This window comes from Rhineura floridana, chromosome 1 (genome assembly GCF_030035675.1).
Source record: "Rhineura floridana isolate rRhiFlo1 chromosome 1, rRhiFlo1.hap2, whole genome shotgun sequence".
Classification (NCBI taxonomy): domain Eukaryota; kingdom Metazoa; phylum Chordata; class Lepidosauria; order Squamata; family Rhineuridae; genus Rhineura; species Rhineura floridana.
This window is the reverse complement of record NC_084480.1, coordinates 142,857,782-142,880,158: the sequence shown is the minus strand read 5'-3', so window position 1 is coordinate 142,880,158 and position 22,377 is coordinate 142,857,782. Positions and strand designations below refer to the sequence as shown.

Here is a 22,377-nt window from a genome sequence, read left to right as displayed (position 1 = left end):
CCATATTACCATGGGCATTTTGAAACTGGAAAGGTAGTGCAGGTTCAAACTGACAAGCCTCGACTACTCCTCTTCATCTCCAGAGCTAATATGTCAGAGGCTTATTTGGCCACTGCATTTCTGAGGTACGCAGACCACTTCAGAGGGGCAAGGCCAAACCTGCAAGCCCCTGCAGAACTAACCAGGGATCAACATATTTTGTCTGACATTTGTGGACAACCAATAATTTGTTGTTCCCTCCCCTGGAGAATGGTCTTTTGTTCCTGACCTTGCACTGCGCCTGCAAAATTAAGTGGGAAGAGATATCAGGAATAAACTGCTGCTTCCCTCTCTAGTTCCAAGCTTGAAGCTGGGTGGGAGTTGGGGACTATTCTTCACACTACTCTCTTCAGCTTGGTGATGCAGAGAGGAATGAAGACTATCGCCCAAATATATACAAGTTTGTTGTCTCACTATAGCCTATCATACATCTTACTTGACATTCCCCTTTGAGCTGAGCAATCTACCTTTCACCATAATAAGATTATTTTTCATATTTTATTTTACTTATGTGTCGTGGCATGCAAACTTTTTGCAGCTCTAAGATGGCATGCTAAAGTAGCTCTCTTTTTTATTCTATGGGTTGTTTAATATTACATTTTCTGTCTCCATCCAACTAGATCTCTTCATTTAAAAATCATTAGACGGTAGAATGTCAGTGTGCTAGTTTATGATATAATCCTTCCAATGGAAGTGTTGAACTTTAATTATAAGATAGGTCAGTATTTAGTGGCTCAATTTTGAACGAGTCCTAGTGTGTTACTTAGGACTTAGTCAGAGGTGCCCTTTCATTTAGTGTGCCCCAGAAAGTAATTAGTTCTGTTGTCAATAAATTGCCTTTCTTAACAGATTAAAGTCATAGCAGAACATAGTTATTATTTGGGCAATTGAATTTGTCCATTACTACTTTCCAGTGTAGATTTTTTTAAAAATAAAAAAACTCTCATTGCTGTCATCATAGGGAATTTTTATTGTTCTCCTGATCTCTAGACTTGCTGTTAAATATTGTTCTAATGACTCAGCGTCTGTATGCCTTTTTTATGTATAGACCATTCAATCCAGAAATTTTATTTCAAGGAAACAATGGAATCTTTAACCTTTTGTGCTGTGCTACTCTTTTATTTCAGAAACTATCATTCAGCACTAATTTCTTTATTAGCTAGACCATTTCTTTCTATATTATCTTTATTTCCAGCCAAGGGAACAAGACAGATACCTTGTGTCACAGGGCCAAGGTTGCCAAAGACTCTGTGGCCTGCAATTGTCTGCTCCTCTCATAATGTTTCATCCTGTATCCCTGTCCCATGAGTAACCTGGCCCTTCTGACGCAGAAGCTGAGCAGCAAGCTGAAATGGCTGGCAATGCAGCAGTTTCACATGCATGCCCTTGACAGGAGACTGTCGTTTACTCATGGCATGGCTCCATGCCAAGGAGGAGCATGCAGGGAAGGGAGGCCCTAGAGAAATCTGTATGCCCAAGGGCCCCAAGAAACCTAGAACCGGCCCTGGGAAGCTTCATGCTCAGTATGCTGGGTGCAGGATTTACCATCAAAGGTAGAATAGTCCTAAGGATAGAACATTATCTTCCCATGGTTTGTGGTCATTCCAGGCATCTGTAGTAGCTTTTAGAAATACTTTAGTAGTGTTCCAGAGATTAGTCTGATTTGTTTCTGATTTGGTTTATCAACCCCAGTATTAGCCCTTGCCCACTGATTAAGTCTTGACAGGGTTTGGAGATTGCCATTTCAGGGGTCAGTGTGTCACAGCAAGACAAATCCAGTTTGCTGCACAGTTGCTCTCTAATAATAATAATAAAATTTTATTTGTGAGTCGCCTATCCGTCCGAATTAACGGACACTCTAGGCGATGTACAATAGCATAGTAAAATACAATATACAAATCAAAAAGCCATACTCATCAGTTAATCTAAAACCAGCCTTCAATTAATACATCATAAAACTAATCCACCCCAGCAATCCTATAGGCCTGCCTGAATAGCCAGGTATTTAAGGCTCGGCGAAAACCCATCAGGGAGGAGGCATGTCGAAGGTCGAAAGGAAGGGAATTCCAAAGGGTGGGGGCCACAATCGAGAATGCCCTCTCTCTGGTCCGCACCAGCCTAGCTGTTTTGACTGGTGGGACCGAGAGAAGGTCTTGTGTGGCTGATCTTGTCTGGCGGCATAATTGGTGATACTAGAGGCGTTCCTTCAGATAAACTGGGCCGAAACCGTATAGGGTTTTAAAGGTCAACACCAACACCTTGAATTGGGCCCAGTAAACAACTGGTAACCAGTGTAGGTCTACTAACACTGGAGTGATGTGATCCCGGCGACGGCTATGCTTGATCAAGCGTGCCGCCGCATTCTGTACCAGCTGCAATTTCCAGACCGTTTTCAAGGGTAACCCCATGTAGAGCGCTCTATAGTGAATAACCAGCTGTCCATCCATTGGAATACTTTTGCTTCTGTTTAAATTAGCTGGGGCACTGACAGCAGCAGTGCAGTGGCAGGAAAGGCAGACCAAATCACGTATCTGATTCTTTGTTGGCTCTTGTTACCCACGACTTACAAATCACCAAGCTGAAGGCAGCTAGGTATTAAGACTTCCCAGGTGCTTGACAACTGCCATGTTTGTTTGGGTTTTTTTTTTAATCCTGGGGACAGGGAACAAAACCAGAAGGTGGGCTGCCATAATTGCCTTGTTGGTGGGCCACATTCAGACTGAACAGTTGTGCTTCTGCCCAGGTGTGCCATGAACCTGATCCATCTCTGCTATGGATATGTTTGAAATCTATGCTGCATTTTTGTCACTCACAGTGTGAATAAGGCAGCAGGAGTCCCACACTGGGAACCTAGTTCTTGTCTAATGGAGAGACAAGAGCACTTAAATATGACACTTCTAGTTTTTGAAACCGGCTGTTGTTTGAAGAGAGTTTATGTGCCTCTTTTCCAAGTCCTTAACATGACAGGCCCTATTTGGAGTGACAAACAGATTATTGGAAAATGCATCTGCACTTTTATCTATTAAGTACAGTGAGAGGGAGCTGTAAATCTGGTATTGTGCTGCTCTTGGAGAAGGCATCTACTAATACTCAATTGCCTGGGATAGTACAGATCAACGCTATACAGAATTACAGCAAGATTATGATTTTCTGGCATCATTCAAATGCCCTGATAAATATAGCTGTTTATTTGTTTATTAAAGAAGCATTTATCTGCTATTATCGGCTATTATCTGTCCAACTCTTTTTAATCTTAGCATTTATAAAAGTTTTCAGCATCTCGATTTTTCAGAATGGAAAGTTGAGGCTTGATATTCATAGGTATTTGCAGAGCTTGGAAAAGTTACTTTTTTGAACTACAACTCCCATCAGCCCAATCCAGTGGCCATGCTAGCTGGGGCTGATGGGAGTTGTAGTTCAAAAAAGTAACTTTTCCAAGCTCTGCTGTCAGGGATTTTGAGCAGCTATATCCAAATTCAATCCTGGAGTGTGTGTTCTTCACCACAGTGTCCCTGAGCTCAGTTGGCTGGAGCTAGGGCCTTGTTTTGTTTAAAGGTATGCAATTACAAGCATCTAAGGGCAAGACTAGATGTGGTTGCAATTAATGGGTCTAATTTTAAAAATTTAAATAACCAGAGGGAAGAGATCAGGATTGTGATCATGGTGCAGGAGGAGGGGTGCTTAATCCTTTCCTTTCCATGCCAAGGTCCCAATGGCGAGGAAGAAAGTTTCCATTGCCACAAATGGCAGCTTACCTTCCAGAGGAACAGCAAATTGGAAGGGTGCAATTTTCATTGGGACTTCAGTATGGGGAGAAAAAATTTTTTTAAACCCTCACATACAATGTTCTTGACCAAGAACACGGCTTCTGTTTATTTTTTCTAAAAATAGAACATCCATTGTGACTACACATTTTACATCACATGGAATAAAAAATAATAAATAATTAAACCAAGGTATAAGAACATAAGAAGAGCCTTCCCGATTCAGGCCAGTGGCTCATCTAGTCCAGCATCCTGTTCTCACAGTGGCCAACCAGACGCCCATGGGTAGCCTGCAAGCAGGACCTCAGTGCAACAGCATCCTCCCTACTTGTGATTCCCAGCAACTGGTATGCAGAGGCATAATGCTTCTGACAGGAGAAGAAAAGGACGTGTATTATAAAAGGTTTCTCCCACAATATGGATCATAACAAATCTTGGATATTTTCTAGGCTGCTTCCATTCTTTAAAGCAAAAAGGGTTGTCTAATTATTCCTCAAGTTTTTTATCGCTATGTTATAATTTAAAAAATAAACTACATACAAGGTTATGGAAATATCCAACTACTACCATCACTGCCCACCACCTCAATGTTCTTTAAAAAACAAAATGACTACCAGCCCAACAGCTTGGTTTGTACCACTAACCTGAAAGTGCACATAAACATGCTCAGATACCCACCTGAGAGCCTGCACTGGCCCCTTGCAAAGCCAAGTGAGGCTCTTTATAAAGCATGCCTACCACAACAGTTGGAAGGAGAGGATGAGGTCTGGACTAGTTCTGAAGCATCTCCCCAGTGAATTATCTGGCTGTCCAGGACTTGTGAGGGTTCCCTCACTCTCCATATATATATGCACACAAAAAAACTTGGTTCTGTTAGTAGTGGAGAACAGAATTATGATTAGTCCAGTTCTTTTTAGTTACAAAGTTAGATTCTTTTTAGGTACGAATTCGTGGTTTTACAAAATGCAGCCACTGAAGCTGCAGTTTAAAAGGCAGACTGATGTAAGGGGAGAGTGGCTACTTAATTCTTTCTCTTTGGGCTTTTCCCCCTGCCCCAAAATACCCCCACTAAGTTGCTTAGTTGTTAATACCCTACTAGACAAAATATGTCTTTTCCCCAGATATATGGCCGTGATTCAGAGGGAAAATGGCTCAGGGAGAAAAAAATAAGTCCTTCTCCCTTGTACTAGTATGTCACACCTTTCAATGTGCAGTCTCAAAGTCAAAGCTTGGAAGATTACTTTTAAAAAGTAATAAATTACAGTTACAATTACATGGCCCAAAAGTAGTAATTACTGTTACAGTAAACAATTGCTCTAAAAGTAACTGATTACTTTTTCTCAAAAGTAATTACTACAATTACATTTCATATACTTAAAAAAAACACGCCTACAAGGTGCTGGCCTTGGCTGCTGCACAACTAAGTAGCCTAAAACAACATTAAAAATACACACATACATACAGAAGTAGTAGAATAATTCTTTTTATCCATAAGACAGCAATGGTGGTATCTACGCTGGTAAGGGAGATGGGGAGGGAGGCAGAGCCCACTACTAAGATCTTTGCACGTCAAACCAAGTGCCACCCCACCCCACTCAGCCAGCAAGCATAATCTCTCTCACTTAACCACCTCCTGGACCCTGCCCTGCCACCATCTAAGGGACACTCACACAAGCAAACATTTTCCCGAGAGGATGATTTTCATCCACAAATCAGAGGAGCAGAAGCCTTCCCCTGCTTCCCCCTCCACCAAATAATGCCCAATGTTAATGCTGGAACCATTACAATTACTCCACAAAAGCAATAAAATTACTCCTAGTTCTATTACAATCAAAATGTAAAGGAATTACCCACTCGTTCCTCAAAAAAGTAATGAACTACAGGTAATTCATTACTGGTAACGAATTACTTCCAAGCTCTGTTCAAAGTACACAATTTTGTTAAAATGAAAACCACTCCTGGAAAAGGATTGCAAAGCTAGTTTCCCCCAGAAACTGCAGACCAAATATGGCCTCTGCACTTGGACCTCTATACTAAATTAAGAGTCCCATGTTAGACAGATATAAAGCAAATCTGCATTTCATTCCATCCCTTACATTGTCTTTCCCTATACTGGGCTCATTTATCCCAATATGTTTTAAAGGGTATGGTAACTGGGACAATTGTTTGGTGGTGGTTGCTGTTGATGCAATGTGGTGGGAGCCAATGGAAAGAAGGGGAATTTCATATTATATGTGCATGCTGAAGAACATAAAGACTTGATTTTTTAAAAGAAAATCATAAACACGGTTATTTCTTTTTCTTTTGTTTTTCTCCCCCCCCTTCACTTTCACATTACATTTTCAATTTGATACAGAAGGAATTTAGCTATTTTGGATCATCATCCAAAAATGGGTCATAGAAGGCAGGTCAAATAAGGTGGTCTAGCTAAAAGATAAATAGCCCTTTCATGGCTTCTTTGGCATCAATCCCAGAGGGGTTGAAGGGAGCAGAGCACTATCAGTTAGTTAAACTTTTTTCTTCTCTTTTCATCATGACTAGAATGAAGAGATAAAATGGAAAAAGCAACTATGATGATACGGAATGAACCTGTTTGTGAAAGCCATGAAAGAAAGAAAAAAACATTTATTCTAGGCAAGTAGTAGAAATTGTTTCACCACCACATACGAGCCTATTCTCTGAAAATTGTACACTCTACTTTGATATATTCTACCACACTGCCAGCACCATATAAATGTTTATAAATTTGTAGTGGTTAACTATGCCATATTGGCTGTCATAAATATATATATATTATATTTGTTTTATATCATTGTAACATGGTTTGGTTTTACCTCTCTTCTATTTAGGCTGTTATCCTGTGCATAGTCATTTAATGCTATCACAGAAGTGGGAGGAACCATTCAGGAGTGAGTAAGAAAGCAGCTTACAAGATCACTGCCAAATACTGAAGAACTTAATATTGATATTTTAGATGTGGTGTTTTTTTTTTTAAAATGAAAATAACCACAGAAAAGCACTACAAAGAAATCCAATCAGCAACGACAGAGAACAAGTGAATTATTGGACAATTCAGTACCAAATCTGAATTGGGTAGAATTCTAGCACATCCCTATGGTGAAATCATCAAATGAACAAAATGTGGAGGTTCCAAGCAAACTGTGTCACATGTTTTCCACGAAAGCATCAAACTGAAATAAGGGTACAGGCATGGTCTTGTCGTATTTGTAACCTATCTTGGACACATAGATGAGGTGGGGTAGACCTGTTCTTTATTATTATTAAATGGCTCTTTATCTCCCTGAAGCACTGCCAACTATGAAATTATACGGTTAAGCATTTTAAGAAAGGAGAGTAATAGCATGTTGCCTCTTCATATGCATAGTGATAGTTTTACCTTTTAATATTATAACTCAGGTATAGAAATGGAGTGAGATTATTGGATTTCATCAGAATATTGATGACAGCCAACCTCAAAACAAGCTCTCCTAGCAGCTTCATGTAGATATTGTGGGATAAGCAGCATGTGGGATAAGTTCAAACCTCGTGGCACTGTGCAGTAGAGCTCCCACAGGGTAGAACAGTTCTCCCCAAGCATACTTTTCTATATCTTCTTGACAGGTAGGAATATAACCATTGAAACATGCTGTCTCCAATCCCCAACCCTGCCAAGCAGCACAGAAGGACATTACGGTTCATGGTAGCAAAGAAGAATCAACATTATGCGGTTATACTCCACACACACACACACACACACACACACACACACACACACACACACACACACACACACACACACACACACACACACACACACACACACACACACACACACACACACACACACACACACACACACACACACACACACACACACACACACACACACACACACACACACACACACACACACACACACACACACACACACACACACAAAATTCTTGGTGAACATCATTCACCAGTGCAACCAAGACAGTTTACATTCTAAAATAAAGACTGAAGTACTACCAGAAATAATTGAATTGTGGGTACCCCTCCAGCATATTTTACAACAAAAGGGTTTCATTTAGCTTTTCTTCAGTTTCCCTGCCTTCCTTCAACATTCCTTTTAACAAAGATAAAAGTCCTTTACTGGTTTTCTGGGTAGCTTCCTGCTTCTGATATAACTTCAGCAATTTGGTCTGCAAATTCTTTCTTGACTTGCCTTAGTTTATTGCTTGAATTTGTCCTTTTTTCCCCTGGACATGACTTCCACTTCACTAGTTACAAGAATACATATGAATTGTTTACATTTACCTTCTGCATAAAATATTAATATACAATTTACAAAATAAATTATGGTTATTCTGATAAATGTTATTTGTATTACTCATGTATGTTTGCATATATAAAATAGTACATCTTTCCCCTATGTTATATTGTACTGTAGGTATTTGGTCACCAGGGTTGGAAAACTATCAACACAATCCTGTCTACTCAGAAGTAAATCCTATTGAATTCAATGTAGTTTACTCCCAGGTAAATGGGGATCCAGGAAATTAGCAATAAAAACAGCAGCCAGTTATTGCTTCAGAGTATTGAAAGCTCTTTACATACATTATCTCAGCAAGCCTTACCAAAGCCCTGGAAGGTAGATTTAATGCACAGTAGCACATTTTGCTATGTGAGAGGGCTAATGCACTTTAGGCAGGTGCAGTGTAAACTGTACTTCAGTTTAAACTGAAGTTGTGAATAAACTATGGTGCGTGACTGGGTCCTCCTTATAAAGCCCATAGAAGGTGATAGAATATGAATGACATTCAGCCATTCTTCCCCCCCCATGTCTTGAAATGATATTTTTCAAGGGGACTTTGCTCCCAGCTTTAAACTACTTCTCCTTTCTCCAAGCATTTAAGTACATGTATTGTGCTATGCACAAAGTCTGCCATAATGAGCAGGAATGCTTTCCCATAGCCCAATCTAGACCTCAAGTGTGCAATCATTGTTCTACCACTGGTGACTCCCCCCCAACCCCCGAGTCAGCTGCTGAAGCAAGCTGACTGAGGTGCTGCAGCCAAAAGATACTGCTCCATTGTCCAAGCAAGGGCTTCAAGAATTTATAGCAAGCCTGGCCAACCCAGAGGCTTCATGCTTCCTGCCAGTCACAGGGAGGAATGTTACACAGGGCAAAACTCCTCTGTTCCCTTCTTTGCCTAAAGATGACTCTGAGGCCTATGCATATGCAGTAACAATTATTTCACAAGGCTGAGTCCCAATCCAAGGCCATGTGAGGTTCCTTCTTCAAATCCTGGAATCCCAGACACTACCAGTTCAAAGTGAGCAGCATCTGTACTTCTGCAGGCAAAGAAGAATAGTAAGATTTTGATCCTTCCATAAATGGCCCCTTCTCTGGCTCTCTTTCACCGTCTGGTAAAATCATTTTTATTTTGGAGGTGTTTGCTTCCTAAAGCCATTTTTACTTGTGATCTCTGCTGTTGTTGCTTTTGAACTGATTTTAATACGCATTTTATGTATTTTTACTGTTGTATTTGTTATTTTAATTTATATTTTATTTTGTTGTGATTTTTAAACTATGGTAAGCCACCCTGAGAGGTGCATGGGCACTTAAAAGGTAGGGGAGAATTATATTATTTATAAGAATAAATAAAATGCTTGCATTGATCATGGCTACTTCACTGTTTTTAAAAGGGTATGCGTGCACATGCACACATACCCTTTTAAAGGGATCAGTGGCATTGTGTGGTTCCAGGGGATAGAGCTAAAGGCACATCCCAACATCCCCAGTCCATCCATGCTGCCTTTTCAGACAATAATGCCTAAAGAACCCTAAAAGATTCACAGCTTCTGGGGTCATTTCTAGAGATTTGTCTTGTAATTATCTTTCCTGGAAAATAGACTTTTCTGATTTTATTGCTGGGATCCCAAGAGGCTCATGTCATGTGCTTACTCAACCACTTCCATTAATGCATCACTAATCTCCAAATTTTCCTTCCCAGCTACTGCTCTATGTATTGCATCAGAGGCCACTTTTGAGGGCCCCCTAAATTTCAGGAGTGGCTTTTGGGGAAGCTACACATGGTGGAGGCTGGTGGCTCTGATGTCAATGGGGCAGTGAATCCACTCTGAGTTTTAGCACCTTGAACAGTTCCTTAAAAGTTTGATCTAAAACCTGGAGCGGGTTCACTGCCCCACTGACATCAGAGCCACCAGCCTCCACTGGCTACACAATAATATTCACAATACACCTTCTCCTGTATTTTATCACTTCAGCATGTATGTTTAATATATGATTAAGACTTTAAGTGCCTCCCCATTTGGGAGAGGGAGAAATCCCTGCAAAGGGGGGGGGAGCCTAGCAGATCAGGAAGAAAGTTCTACCCTAGAATGATCTTTCACGGGGAAGTGTCAAACATATAATTCCCCTAACTATATTCTGAAGTGGTGTAGTTCATGAAAAATATATTATGCTAAATATGTAATTGTGTGGACTGACTCAGCTGCTCATGCAAGGAGGCTACTGAACTTAGCACAGCAAGTTATATGGATAGTGTGCTAGGGAAAGAGAGATTTTTCAAATCTTCAAATGTTTTTGACCTGGTTCGTCATTCTGAACACCCACTCTAAAGACATACCTATAAAGCAGTTTTGAATATTTTCTTTTATGCCATTTAGAATTGTGTGGTGTACAGTTAGCACCTGATCCCACTGAAATGAAATATTCTTATATAGTTCCTTTTTGCTAGGACGCTTAGCACTCTCATTCACTCATTTCTGAGCACTGCTAATGCAAAGTGACTCTCCAACCAGCTGCAGTCAGAGTTGCCTGTGGATTTGTCAATCTGCCCTTTGTGCCTTATTGGAGAGGCGAGCAAAGGTGTCAATTTCAGTGCCACTTTGTCCTCTCAAAGTGATAGCGACCAAGCTGAAGTCAGCACAGCAGAGCAGAGAAAATGCATCTGCAGGTAATTAGTAACAATCAGGGGCTGCTCAGGAAATGCTGACTACAGCAGTAATGAGCTGGGCACATGTCATTGGCTTGCAAATGGAGAGCACGCTTATGAACCGTGGCAGCAGGCAGTAAGAGCAAGGATTTTTTTAACTTAATATTTAATGTGGCATAAAAACGATGGAGAGAAATCAACTAGTTCTATAATCAGATGTTCAGCCAGTGGTCCATAACCACAAGCAAGTTGGTGGTTGAAGCAGCATAGAAAAGTGTCATCAAAATTTCCTTTTACCATAATTTAGGCCCATTTTTATGGACATGCTGATGTGAATGCCAATGTCTAAACAGTACTTTTTTTCATTCAAATGATATTACTACAGATCAGATAGGCAAATCTGCTAGGAAATGCAAACCCCAGACTGACACCACAGCTGCACTGAGGATCTTTTACATTATTATTTCTCAGTGCTGCTTTCCTACTTCACCCAAGGGCTTGAAAACAAGAACAATGAAACATTGTGGCCATAATTCTCTTATCTGCATGGTTCTCAGCCTATTTTGCATTGATTAAACTATTTTATGAGTTGGCTTAAGAACTGAAGACTAACAATACAAACTAGACGTAGGTCATTTTGTGAATGGAAGCCAAGCTCTGTCCCTAGACAGTCTCATAAAAACTGCTGAAGCTTGAACTGCAGATCTCAGCCCTATCAAAAGAACCAGATTAGTTTTCTTGGCCACAATAAAACCCATTTCTCAAACTCTCTTCATCTCAGAATATGGGGGTTTTAAGCATTTCGCACATTAATATCCTGCTGGGTGTTGAATCGTGGAGCACTAAGAAATTCAGTGGTTTTATTTTCATGAAACAGAACTATTTCCTCTATTCAGTCAATAACTTCTGGCATCATTTACAATTCATTTGTATTTTTTTAAAAAAAACGCACAATACTACTTTTGGATCTCCCACAAAAAGTGAAGATGTTATAACATATATGTTTATGATGTTGAAAGATACATATTCTTGCTAGTCTTGCTAACTCCAAATAGTTCAAGATGGCAAATTTCAGCGTTTCAGCATTTTGGCTCTGTTATACATCTAGAGCAGAGTGGGCTGACTTGTGCTGTAGGCTTTTTCTCTCTTTTCTTTTTTTACTAGAATCCACATGGTTCACCAACACATTTTAAATTTACAAATGAGACTGCATACTCAAGATCTCTTAAAAGTTAAGGCAAAACTAAATCTGTGCTAAATGACCGTGAGGATCACAGATCAAAGTGCCTTGCACAATCATACTAAGTTTCACCTAGTCTACCACTCTTTCCAAGAATCCCAACCACCAGGTGCTGCTGTTTACTGGAAATGAGAGAATGAAAGAAAAAGGGGGGGACTTTCCTGCCTCACTAGCTTATGGGAGGAGAAAGAGAATGGAGCAATGGAGTGGATAGCAAAGTGAATAGTGTGGGTGTGTGTGGCAAGAATGGAGCAAACGAAACAGTGTGGAGGAGAAGAGAAAGGGGCAGAGTGGCAGTGGCCAGGGGGAGAAAGTGAAGTGCCTATGGCAAGGAGAAAGTAGCCAGGACAACATGGGGAGGCCTTGGGGGCATTTTGCCTAGAGCCCCCACAAACCTGGCAGCAATGCTCTTCTGACTCACCAGTTGAAGACCAACGCACTATATGATGTTAGGCAAGCCACTACAGAAAACAGTTTAATTTAATACACACTTACCTGGGATCTACATCTGAGTAAGCATACAGAGAATCAAGCTACATGAGCATAAATCAAATACAAGCAATTTAGCAGTTTCGGTATATTATAATGGTGTTTGCTTGCTTGCTTATTAGCTTTCCAAAGCAAACATTTTTCCTTCTCACTGAAGGTTTTCTAAGCCACTAACATGTTTTTATTATATAATAATAACAACAACAACAATAATAATAATAGTAATTTTCTTTTTAGGTCTTTTTTGGGGGGAAGGTGTCTCATTTTCAACTGACCTGACTTTTTTTTGTTACCCATACAATTCTAATCAATCAATCTAATCAATGGAATTTTTTTAATGTGAATGTGCTTAAATAAATCATATGCAAATGAGCACCGACAGATTTTTATTCCCTCTGGGAGAGGTGGCAACCCTAATTTATTTGCCCTTTTCAACGCTTCTTTTTGTTTCTACTATATATTTTTAAGGTGGAGGATTATAATTGAGAGTGGCCCACTAACTTAAGTAATAACATAATATGCTGAATATTGATTTACATGTTTTAATAATAATGCCAAGTTAATTACATTTTTTTCTTGATGTTAACCATAGAAGACACTTCTTCACTGTACTGTGGCACACAGAGAGACAAAGCCACTTTTCAGGGTTATTTATTATTATTGTTATGGCTGCAGCCTTTAATTCCCTCTTAACACAGAACTTGGGTGGCTGAGTACCTTTCAGTTTAGAAGCAAAATGGGGTCATACAAAGATAAGATAATGATTTCTACATACTCAAGAGACTTGGCTGATCTGTCCTTCCTCTACGGCTCCTGCTTATATAGATTTCTCTTTTCATCCCATTCTCTCCTCTGGTTCTCCTTTCCTTCTTAATCTCCTGCCTACCGCTCTCATTCACCTGTAGTATTCCATTTTCTAAGCTTGCTTTCTTTACTCTCCACTTCTTTTAACTACTCTTTTGCAAAGATCATCTGCCTGTCCACTCGTTCCCAGAGCAAAGCAGATCAGCCAATGATAGCCAGAGGTCCTTGGGTGCCCAGCTCCACTGTGAATGGGAGGCAGCCTAGTCAGTTGCTACCAGTGGCACTACTATCCATCCAACTGCTTTATGGCAGGCAGGCAGCTGAGCCAATCTCTGCCAGAGGCTGCTCCACTATCATTGTCACCACCAGCATCACTGAATCTCTTAAAACATTCATAATAATGTAGTCTACAGATGTCAGTTGGTCACCCCTAGAGCCACTAAAATCAATGGAAATGTTGACTTGTCTATGATGGGGTTTGTAGAGGCAGACCAGTCTCCCTAGTTCTAAACATACAAGCCAAAATCCAAAAAGCCAAGAGTGTAACAGAAGAAAGCCTCACTGAAACCAAAAGAAGTCAAGAAGTTGTAGCATGCAGATTGGGGCAAGAGAAGTAGCTTCATGACTTTTGCTTCCAAGATAAGCAAAGTTCTGGATTGGATAAAAAGTAGCTTCAGGCATTGCCTAATTGTTTTGTACTTTAGGCTGCACATACTCTGATATGAAGGAACTAAGCACATATATTGCAGCATAATAGTGTAACCTTTGGCTGTTCCTGAATAAAAAAATAATCAATATACAATATACAAACGAATAAAAAAGCCAAATGCAAACAACATTAGAGTACAATAATGAGTCAAACAGGAAGAAAGAAAAGTAGTGGTGTGGAGAACAGCATAGTTTATTCTGGACTTTATATAGCTTACAGGTTTGTGATTACTTAGACCTACTGTATGCCTCTTCTCAATCAATTAATTCTTTATTCACTAATAGGCAAAAAACCTTGCGGTTTAAGAACGTACCTATAGCCCACAGCTATTCTAGCAAACTTTTAAAAGCAGGGAAATTGGGCAGCTATAGAGAATGCACCAGGGGAGCAGGAGACCTGACCTCCTCTCTGAGATATTATACTGCCCTACAAATTGGTCAAAATGCAAACACCATTTGGGTTGGTCTTTCACAGTCTAATCCTGTGTAGCTTGGAAGAATTTGGTAACATGTGCTTCTGAGCATATGGTGAGTGGTGGCAACACTTGCCATCTCCAAAGACAGAGAATTATATTTTTGTATGTTTACTGGTGTTCTTCTTACTTTGCTTCTTTCCTGTGTTATTAATGTTTCTACAGAGAATCTACACTAGAAAATTTTATTTCCCTCATTATTCATCCCAGAAATCTGTGTCAAATTTATTTTTATTAATTTCAAAGCCTTTTTATTGGTCAGTGTCATATGAAGGTGAAGACAGCCTTTTGTGTTTCAAATTGGAGGTTATGTTCTATTTCTATTTTGGGTGCATTGACAGTGGAATCTGGACCTGCTGTTTGATGAAAAATCAGACTGATTCCAATAAGTTGCTACTTCAGCAATGACTCTAGCTGTTGGAAAAAAGAGGATGCATGTTTTCAGCCTGCTATGTTTAAACCACTTCATTTAAGGCAAGGTGGGCACAGTCAATTAAAAACATAGAGCACACCTTGCATTTTGCTAGAATATATTTCACCTCCCACTGTTTTATCTTGTGCAAATTGAGACACTCCTGAGGTCCACTGGAGACTATTCTGCAGAAGTCAGTGCCATTATTCCACAATTATGTTTGGATTTTTTTTAGTATAAATGTTGCAAAGAGTTGCTGTACTTCACATATTCACAGAAATAGAAACAAAAGAAAATGATTTCCTATAGGAAACTTCACTAAAATTGTTTGGGACATTGAAAATTGAAGGAGTTTTGTTCCTTTGGCTTTAAGAATGACAATTAAGAAGATCATGGATGTACAAGAAGGGACTTTATCTCTAGACATGTTTCAGAAAATAATGAATGGGATTAACTCAATAAAACAAGAACTGAGAAATAATAGACAAGCGTGGAGAATTGAATTTCACGAAATGAGACAGGAGCTGAAAGAAACTCAGGATTCTATGAGAAAGGAGAATAAAGATAGATCTGGAAAACAAAAAAAGGATGAAAGAGAAATTAAAGGCAAGGTTCAAACTATGGAGATTGGCTTAATTATGGACATGAAAAAAGATTTGGATTTCCTGGCTGTGATGGATCCTGGAGACAAATATTACAGTTTGGAATTCAGCGCTGTCCCTGAAGGAATTGAAGAGATTGGAGATAAAGATATTATCGGTTCAAAAAAATTCCTGGACTGGAAGGATTTGATGGAACTTGAAATGGAGAAAGTTAACAGAATTAATCCCTGTTTTGTGTCAATGGAAAAATCTTCAAGAGATGTACTAGTGTATCATGTGGAAAAGAGGGACAGAGATGCGGCTTTGCAACAATACTTCAGTGATACGTTTGGATTTGATGGCAAGAAAATATCTGTGATGGAGGAAATTCCTATCAGACTTTTATTATATGACTATGACAGCAAGATTTTTGGGTGCGTAAAGATGGAAGATGGAAGATGGACCCAATATGGATAATGACAGAAGAGCGATTTAAAATTACTGGACTTAGTAGATTTGATGAGTTGGATTAATTGATATGTTTATTTAGTAAAAAAAATTGATTGATATATATCTCAAGGATTGGAAACTTCTCTTTGACTTTTTGTGGAAGATTAAAATGATAGGATGTTAATGAGATTTGAAACTAACTAAGATAACCGCTGGAGGAAGGTGATTTTATAATCTATTAAGAGATAGGTTAGTTATACATTATAGATTTATAGCTGAATTATAGCGATTTGAAATTACTGGACTTAGTAGATTTGATGAGTTGGATTAACTGGCATGTTTATTTAGAAAAAAAATTGATTGACATATATCTCAAGGACTGGAAACTTCTCTTTGACTTTTTGTGGAAGATTAAAATGATATGATGTTAATGAGATTTGAAACCAACTAAGATAACCGCTGGAGGAAGGTGATTTTATAATCTATTAAGAGATAGGTTTGATATATATTATAGATTTATAGCTGAACTATGACAAATCGGAAGTCAATATTCTTTCTTTTATATATATATATATATATATATATATATATATATATATATATATATATATATATATATATATATATATATATATACATATATATTTCTTTTTGTATTGTACTAGTTATTGATTTGTGTTGTTTTCTTTTTGTATTGTTTTGGTTTTGAAAATTGGAATAAAAAAAAAGGAAACTTCACTAAAATTGCAAAGGAAATCACACATATTCAAAGTGACCATCTGAACTATATCAACTGTCTGAATAATGTTGCTTCCTCCCTGCTAAAACAAGATCAGCACAGCACATGTCTTCTTTCTATTCTTTGGGCTGATTGTTGCCACCACTCACCATATGCTCAGAGGCACGTTACCAAATTCTTCCAAGCTACACAGCAAGTGGATTGGACTGTGAAAGACCAACCCAAATGGTGTTTGCATTTTGACCAATTTGTAGGGCAGTCCAATATCTCAGAGAGGAGTTCACGTCTCCTGCTCCCTTGGTGCAGTCACTATAGCTGCCCAATTTCTCTGCTTTTTACAGTTTGATAGAATAGATGTGGGCTATAGGGGAGGAGCAGGGGGAGAGGGAAGGAGAAGGGGAGGGAGAAGGGAAGTGACCAGAGGGAAGGGGATAGGAGAGAGGAGGGCAGGTTTGATCATTTGCATGCTTTTTGAGTTCAGTGGGATTTACTCCTGTGCAATCATGCTTAGGATAGGTGAAACTGACCTGGGGGAGTGGCAGGGGAGGAAGAGGGCAGGAAGGGGAGGGGGAGGAGTTTGGTTGGTGGGCACTGGGCAGAGGGGAAAACCCTTTCCTTTCCAAAAGGAAAACATTGTGAACAGTATCATTCTTTTTCACTGTTTCTCCCACCTTTTTATTCTGCAGCAGGTACATGTAACCTCCTACCCAAATTTAAACCAAAGCTGTCACTGGCCACATCCACACCAGACTGTTATTTCACTTTAGACAGTCATGGCTTATCTCAAAGAATCCTGGGAAGTGTAGTTAGTGAAGGGTGCTGAGAGTTGCTAGGAGATGCCCTGTTCCTCTCACAGACCTTCAATCAGAGTGGCTGACTGTTAAACCATTCTCTCAGGGGAATAGGAGTCTCTCAGCACCCTTCACAAACTACATTTCCCAGGATTCTTTGAGGGAAGCCATGACTGTCTCACATGAAATCAAAGTCTGGTGTGGGTGTGGCCCCCTGGTTAGGCAAGCCAAGCAGCTGTGAGTCTTTTAGAACTCTGACCGCTGGTTCTTACTGAGCATGCTCTGCGTTATCATTGGGTTCTAGCCAAAATTTATTAAATTAATTAAAAATCAGCCAGGCATTTTTTCAATTGTTCAACTGCAGAAGATTAAGGTCAGAGTATAGGGCAACGTCAGTACAGTATTAGGATTACAGGTACTCTGTGAATATGGCTGATTTTTAATGAATTTCAACAGATTATGAGAACTCTCAGAAAAAAACATCCAAGAGGTCTCTGAGGTTTTTTTCTCTCTTTTTATTATTTATTTATTTATTAAATTTCTATACCGCCCGACTAGCATAGCTCTCTGGGCGGTGAACAAGAAAGCAAACAGGTATATACAATAAAATCCAATAACATACAATGAAAAATACAAAAGATAAAAAATCTAAAAACAATTACAGCAGGTTTTAAAACTAAATTAAATTAAATTAAAAGCCTTGGAAAAGAGGAAGGTTTCAACTTGGCGCCGAAAGGATAACAATGTCGGCGCCAAGCGCACCTCATCAGGGAGACTGTTCCACAATTCAGGGGCCACCACTGAGAAGGCCCTGGTTCTTGTTACCACCCTCCGAGCTTCTCTATGAGTCGGAGCTCAGAGGAGGGCCTTCGATGAAGAACGCAGTGTCCGGGCAGGTTCGTATTGGGAGAGGCGTTCCAACAGGTATTGTGGTCCCACGCCGTATAAGGCTTTATAGGTCAAAACCAGCACTTTGAATCTGGCCCGGAAGCAAATTGGAAGCCAGTGCAGTTGAGCCAGAATGGGTGTTATGTGTTCAGACCGTTTGGTCCTCGTTATCAATCTGGCCGCCACGTTTTGCACCAGCTGTAGCTTCCGGACTGTCTTCAGAGGCAGCCCTACTTAGAGCGCATTGCAGTAATCCAATCGCGAGGTTACCAGAGCATGTACAACTGATGTGAGGTCCTCCCTGCTCAGATAGGGACGTAGCTGGGCTACCAACCGAAGATGGTAGAATGCATTCCGTGCCACCGAGGCTACTTGAGCCTCCAGCGACAGGGAAGGATCTAAAAGAACTCCCAGACTACGAACCTGGTCCTTTAGGGGGAGTGTAACCCCGTCCAGGACAGGGTATATATCCACCACCTGATCAGAGAAACCCCGCACCAACAGCATCTCAGTCTTGTCTGGATTGAGCCTCAGTTTGTTAGCTCTCATCCAGTCCATTATCGCGGCCAGGCAACGGTTCAGCACATTGACAGCCTCACCTGAAGAAGATGAAAAGGAGAAGTAGAGTTGCGTGTCATCAGCATACTGATGACAACGCACTCCAAAACTCCTGATGACTGCACCCAACGGCTTCATGTAGATGTTGAAAAGCATGGGAGACAGAACCGACCCCTGCGGGACTCCACATTGGAGAGCACACGGTGTCGAGCAATGTTCCCCAAGCACTACCTTCTGGAGACAACCTGCCAAGTAGGAGCGGAACCACTGCCAAGCAGTACCACCCACTCCCAACTCCGCGAGCCTCTCCAGAAGGATATCATGGTCGATGGTATCAAAAGCCGCTGAGAGATCAAGGCGAATTAACAGAGTTACACTCCCTCTGTCCCTCTCCCGACATAGGTCATCATACAGGGCAACCAAGGCTGTCTCGGTGCCGAAACCAGGCCTGAAACCCGATTGAAATGGATCTAGACTTACACTTTGAACTGTCTATTCTCTGTGACTGTTTTGCGTACCACCATGAAAATTGAGAGGGTTGTTAAGCAAGCATTTCTGAATTCAGGACTATATGTTTTGTAAGGTTTTGTTTTGAAATGAGCTTATGGGAAGCCTCAGAATGGCATGGGGGTATTTTCCATTTAACATTGCAGAATGTGAAAAATCCCCGCTGGCTATAGTATACAGCCACTCTCGTGGCTGTATAATTAGCATTCCAGCTAATTAATTTGCCACTCACATTGTGTCCAGTTGTCTATAATCTTATCAAGTAATCACTAGTCATTTTGACTGATGAAATTTCTCCCGGGCAGGGAGAAACGTAGAGATCAACCTCAAAAGCCTGTTTTTGTTGGGAGGACTGGATTTCATTAATTTATGAGATAAGGTCCAGCCAACAATGCCGGACGGACTTCCGAACAAGCTCTATCTGTTTAAGCGATACGTTTATCTTTTCTTTAAAGAGAGAACGGACTAACAGGCAAGCACCCTTCTTTCTATTATTTTTTTTACTTGGTTTAAATTGTTGCAGCAAAAGGAGATTTGTCAGATTGATCGGCTTTGGACAACTTCTGGGTGAGCTATAACTCTTCTCTGTTATTCACGAAATTAACAACTTATCTCTGTTTCTGTCGCAAAAAGCTGTCCTGGAAGTGCATTCTAAAGATATAAACAGAAGAGGGATTTCTATTCCTGATTTCTATTCCGAGGAACATTATATTGTCTGGGACTATTCTCTTTTTGGTCTATTTTATTTTGACGAATCTGCTTCTTCACGACGCCACTAACTGTTTTGATGCTGGGAACTAAATTTGTTTTGTATTCTTGAACATAGAGAGATAAGGCAGGCTGCTCTGTTTATACTGTGATGTCATCAAGCCTGGAATATTAACCCAATTGTTGCTGAAATAAGAAGTGGTTCTTCTTTATTTTTGTTTTGCTTTGTTTTCGTGGTTTTAAAAATGGCAATCAAGAAAGTGGCTGAGAATCTGGAAGTAACTATGTTTCAGAAAATAATGGATGAGATTGAGATAACGAAACAGACCCTGCGACAGGGCAGTAAGGAGCTGAAAATTGAACTGAGCAAAATGACGCAGGAGCTTAAAGAAATAGGGGATCCTGTGAGAGAGGAGAATGAGATCAGAGATGAGAAAAGAAAAAATAAAGGGAAGATACAAGCCCTGGAGATTGGAACAAATGTGGAACTGGAAAAAGATCTGGAGTTTATGGATTTTAGAAATAAAATCTACTGTTTGGAATTTAACGTTATCTCTGAAGAAATTAATGAAGATATTAGAGATAAAGTTATCAATGGCTTGGATAATCCTTTGGACTGGAATGACGTGATGGAGTTTGATATAGAGAAAATCTATGGAATTAACTGCAGCCATGTGACAATGGAAAAACTTTCAAGAGATGAGCCAGCGCATTTTGTAAAAAAGAAGAACAGAAATATGACTTTACAACAGTATTTCAGCAACTTATTCAGAATTGATGGCAAGAAAATATTTGGGATAGAGGAAATTCCCATCAGACTCTTATTATATGACTATGGCTACGACAGCAAGATTATTATGGAATACTGATAATGGAAGATTGGACACTGAAATTACTGGACTTAACAGGATTATTGAAGATGGAAGATGGAACTAATAGGGATAATGGATTAATAGCTATTGAAATTATTGAACCTAACAGATTTTGATGAGATGGATTAATCGAAATGTTTATTTGGACTATGGTTATGACAATAAGATTATTATAATTATTAACGAGATGGATTAATCGACATGTTTATTCGGAGAAAAATTGATAGATATATTTCTTAAAGAATTGAAACCTCTCTTTGACTTTTTGTGGAAAGAATAAAGTAATGTTTATGAGATTTGATGATTAATTAAGATAACTACTGGAGGAAAGTGATTTTATAATATGATTTAAGAGACAGGATTGTTATATATTGTAGACCTATAACTGATTTGATCTGTGACAAATGGGAAGTCAATATTTTATTTTTTTTTGTTTAATCATTTTTGTTTTGTTTTGTTTTTTGTCTTTGAATGTTTTATGATTTTGTTTTATATGTTTTATGAAAATTTGAATAAAAATTATTGTAAAAAAAAAAAAAGTAATCACTAGTCCACAATTCAAATACAAACCTCTTTGACTTCAAAAGGATTTTAAACAGCCCTTTAAAAATAAATGCACTCTGATCACATTAAATGTGGACTTAGGACCATAAGTAAGAAAGAGCGATTCCATGCCCAGAGCAATTCCCAGCTCATTAACTGTCTGGGACAGGCAACACTGAGCTATCCTCCCTTCCCTAGAACTCACCCCTGTGGTCCTCATTGTACATGCAGTAAAATAAACTAGCATAAAACATAGCTAATTACATCTTCTTCTTCATATATTCTGGACATTCAGCCTAAAACAAAGTCAAATCTTTGCTGCTCATATTGTATGTATTTAGGTGAGAGATAGGAGGAAAAGGACAGAAGCAAATTCCCGTATAAGTCCACAGAAGCCATTAATTTACACTAACTGCAGGCCTGAAACCCTTGAGCTCAATGCACAGTGTGATTAACTCATTTATAACATAATTTGTTGATCAGCATTCTACAACAGGCATTTAAATAATTAAATAAAAATCAGTTGTATAAAATAAAAATGTAAACATGTTGTAGGCTAGAAATGAAATAATAGCCAAGTACAAACAACTATCAACACAATCAGGGAAGGCTCTTGAAAACAGGAAAGTCTTCAAGTATTGACAAAAGCTGTATAATAAGGAGGTAGTCCTGGGCAGGGCATTCAATATTGCGGGCACAGCAGAAAAGGCCCGACTCTACAACCCAAGAAGCTGGAATAGTTTAGTTTCAAATTAGGCCAAACTCTATTATGTCCACTGAAAAAAACTGGGATGGTTTTAGGTTTGCCTGAAAAGAAATGGGATGGCATCCCACCCCACTTCAAGCACTAGATGAGGGGGATACAGA

The 22,377-nt window shown here is 39.5% G+C and overlaps 1 protein-coding gene across 2 annotated transcripts in view; it reads right to left on the bottom strand.

Annotated features, from left to right (window-relative positions):
• Positions 1-22,377, bottom strand: part of PAX5 (paired box 5) — a 348,343-nt gene that overhangs the window by 150,678 nt on the left and 175,288 nt on the right. The gene's annotated exons all lie outside the window — the stretch shown is intronic.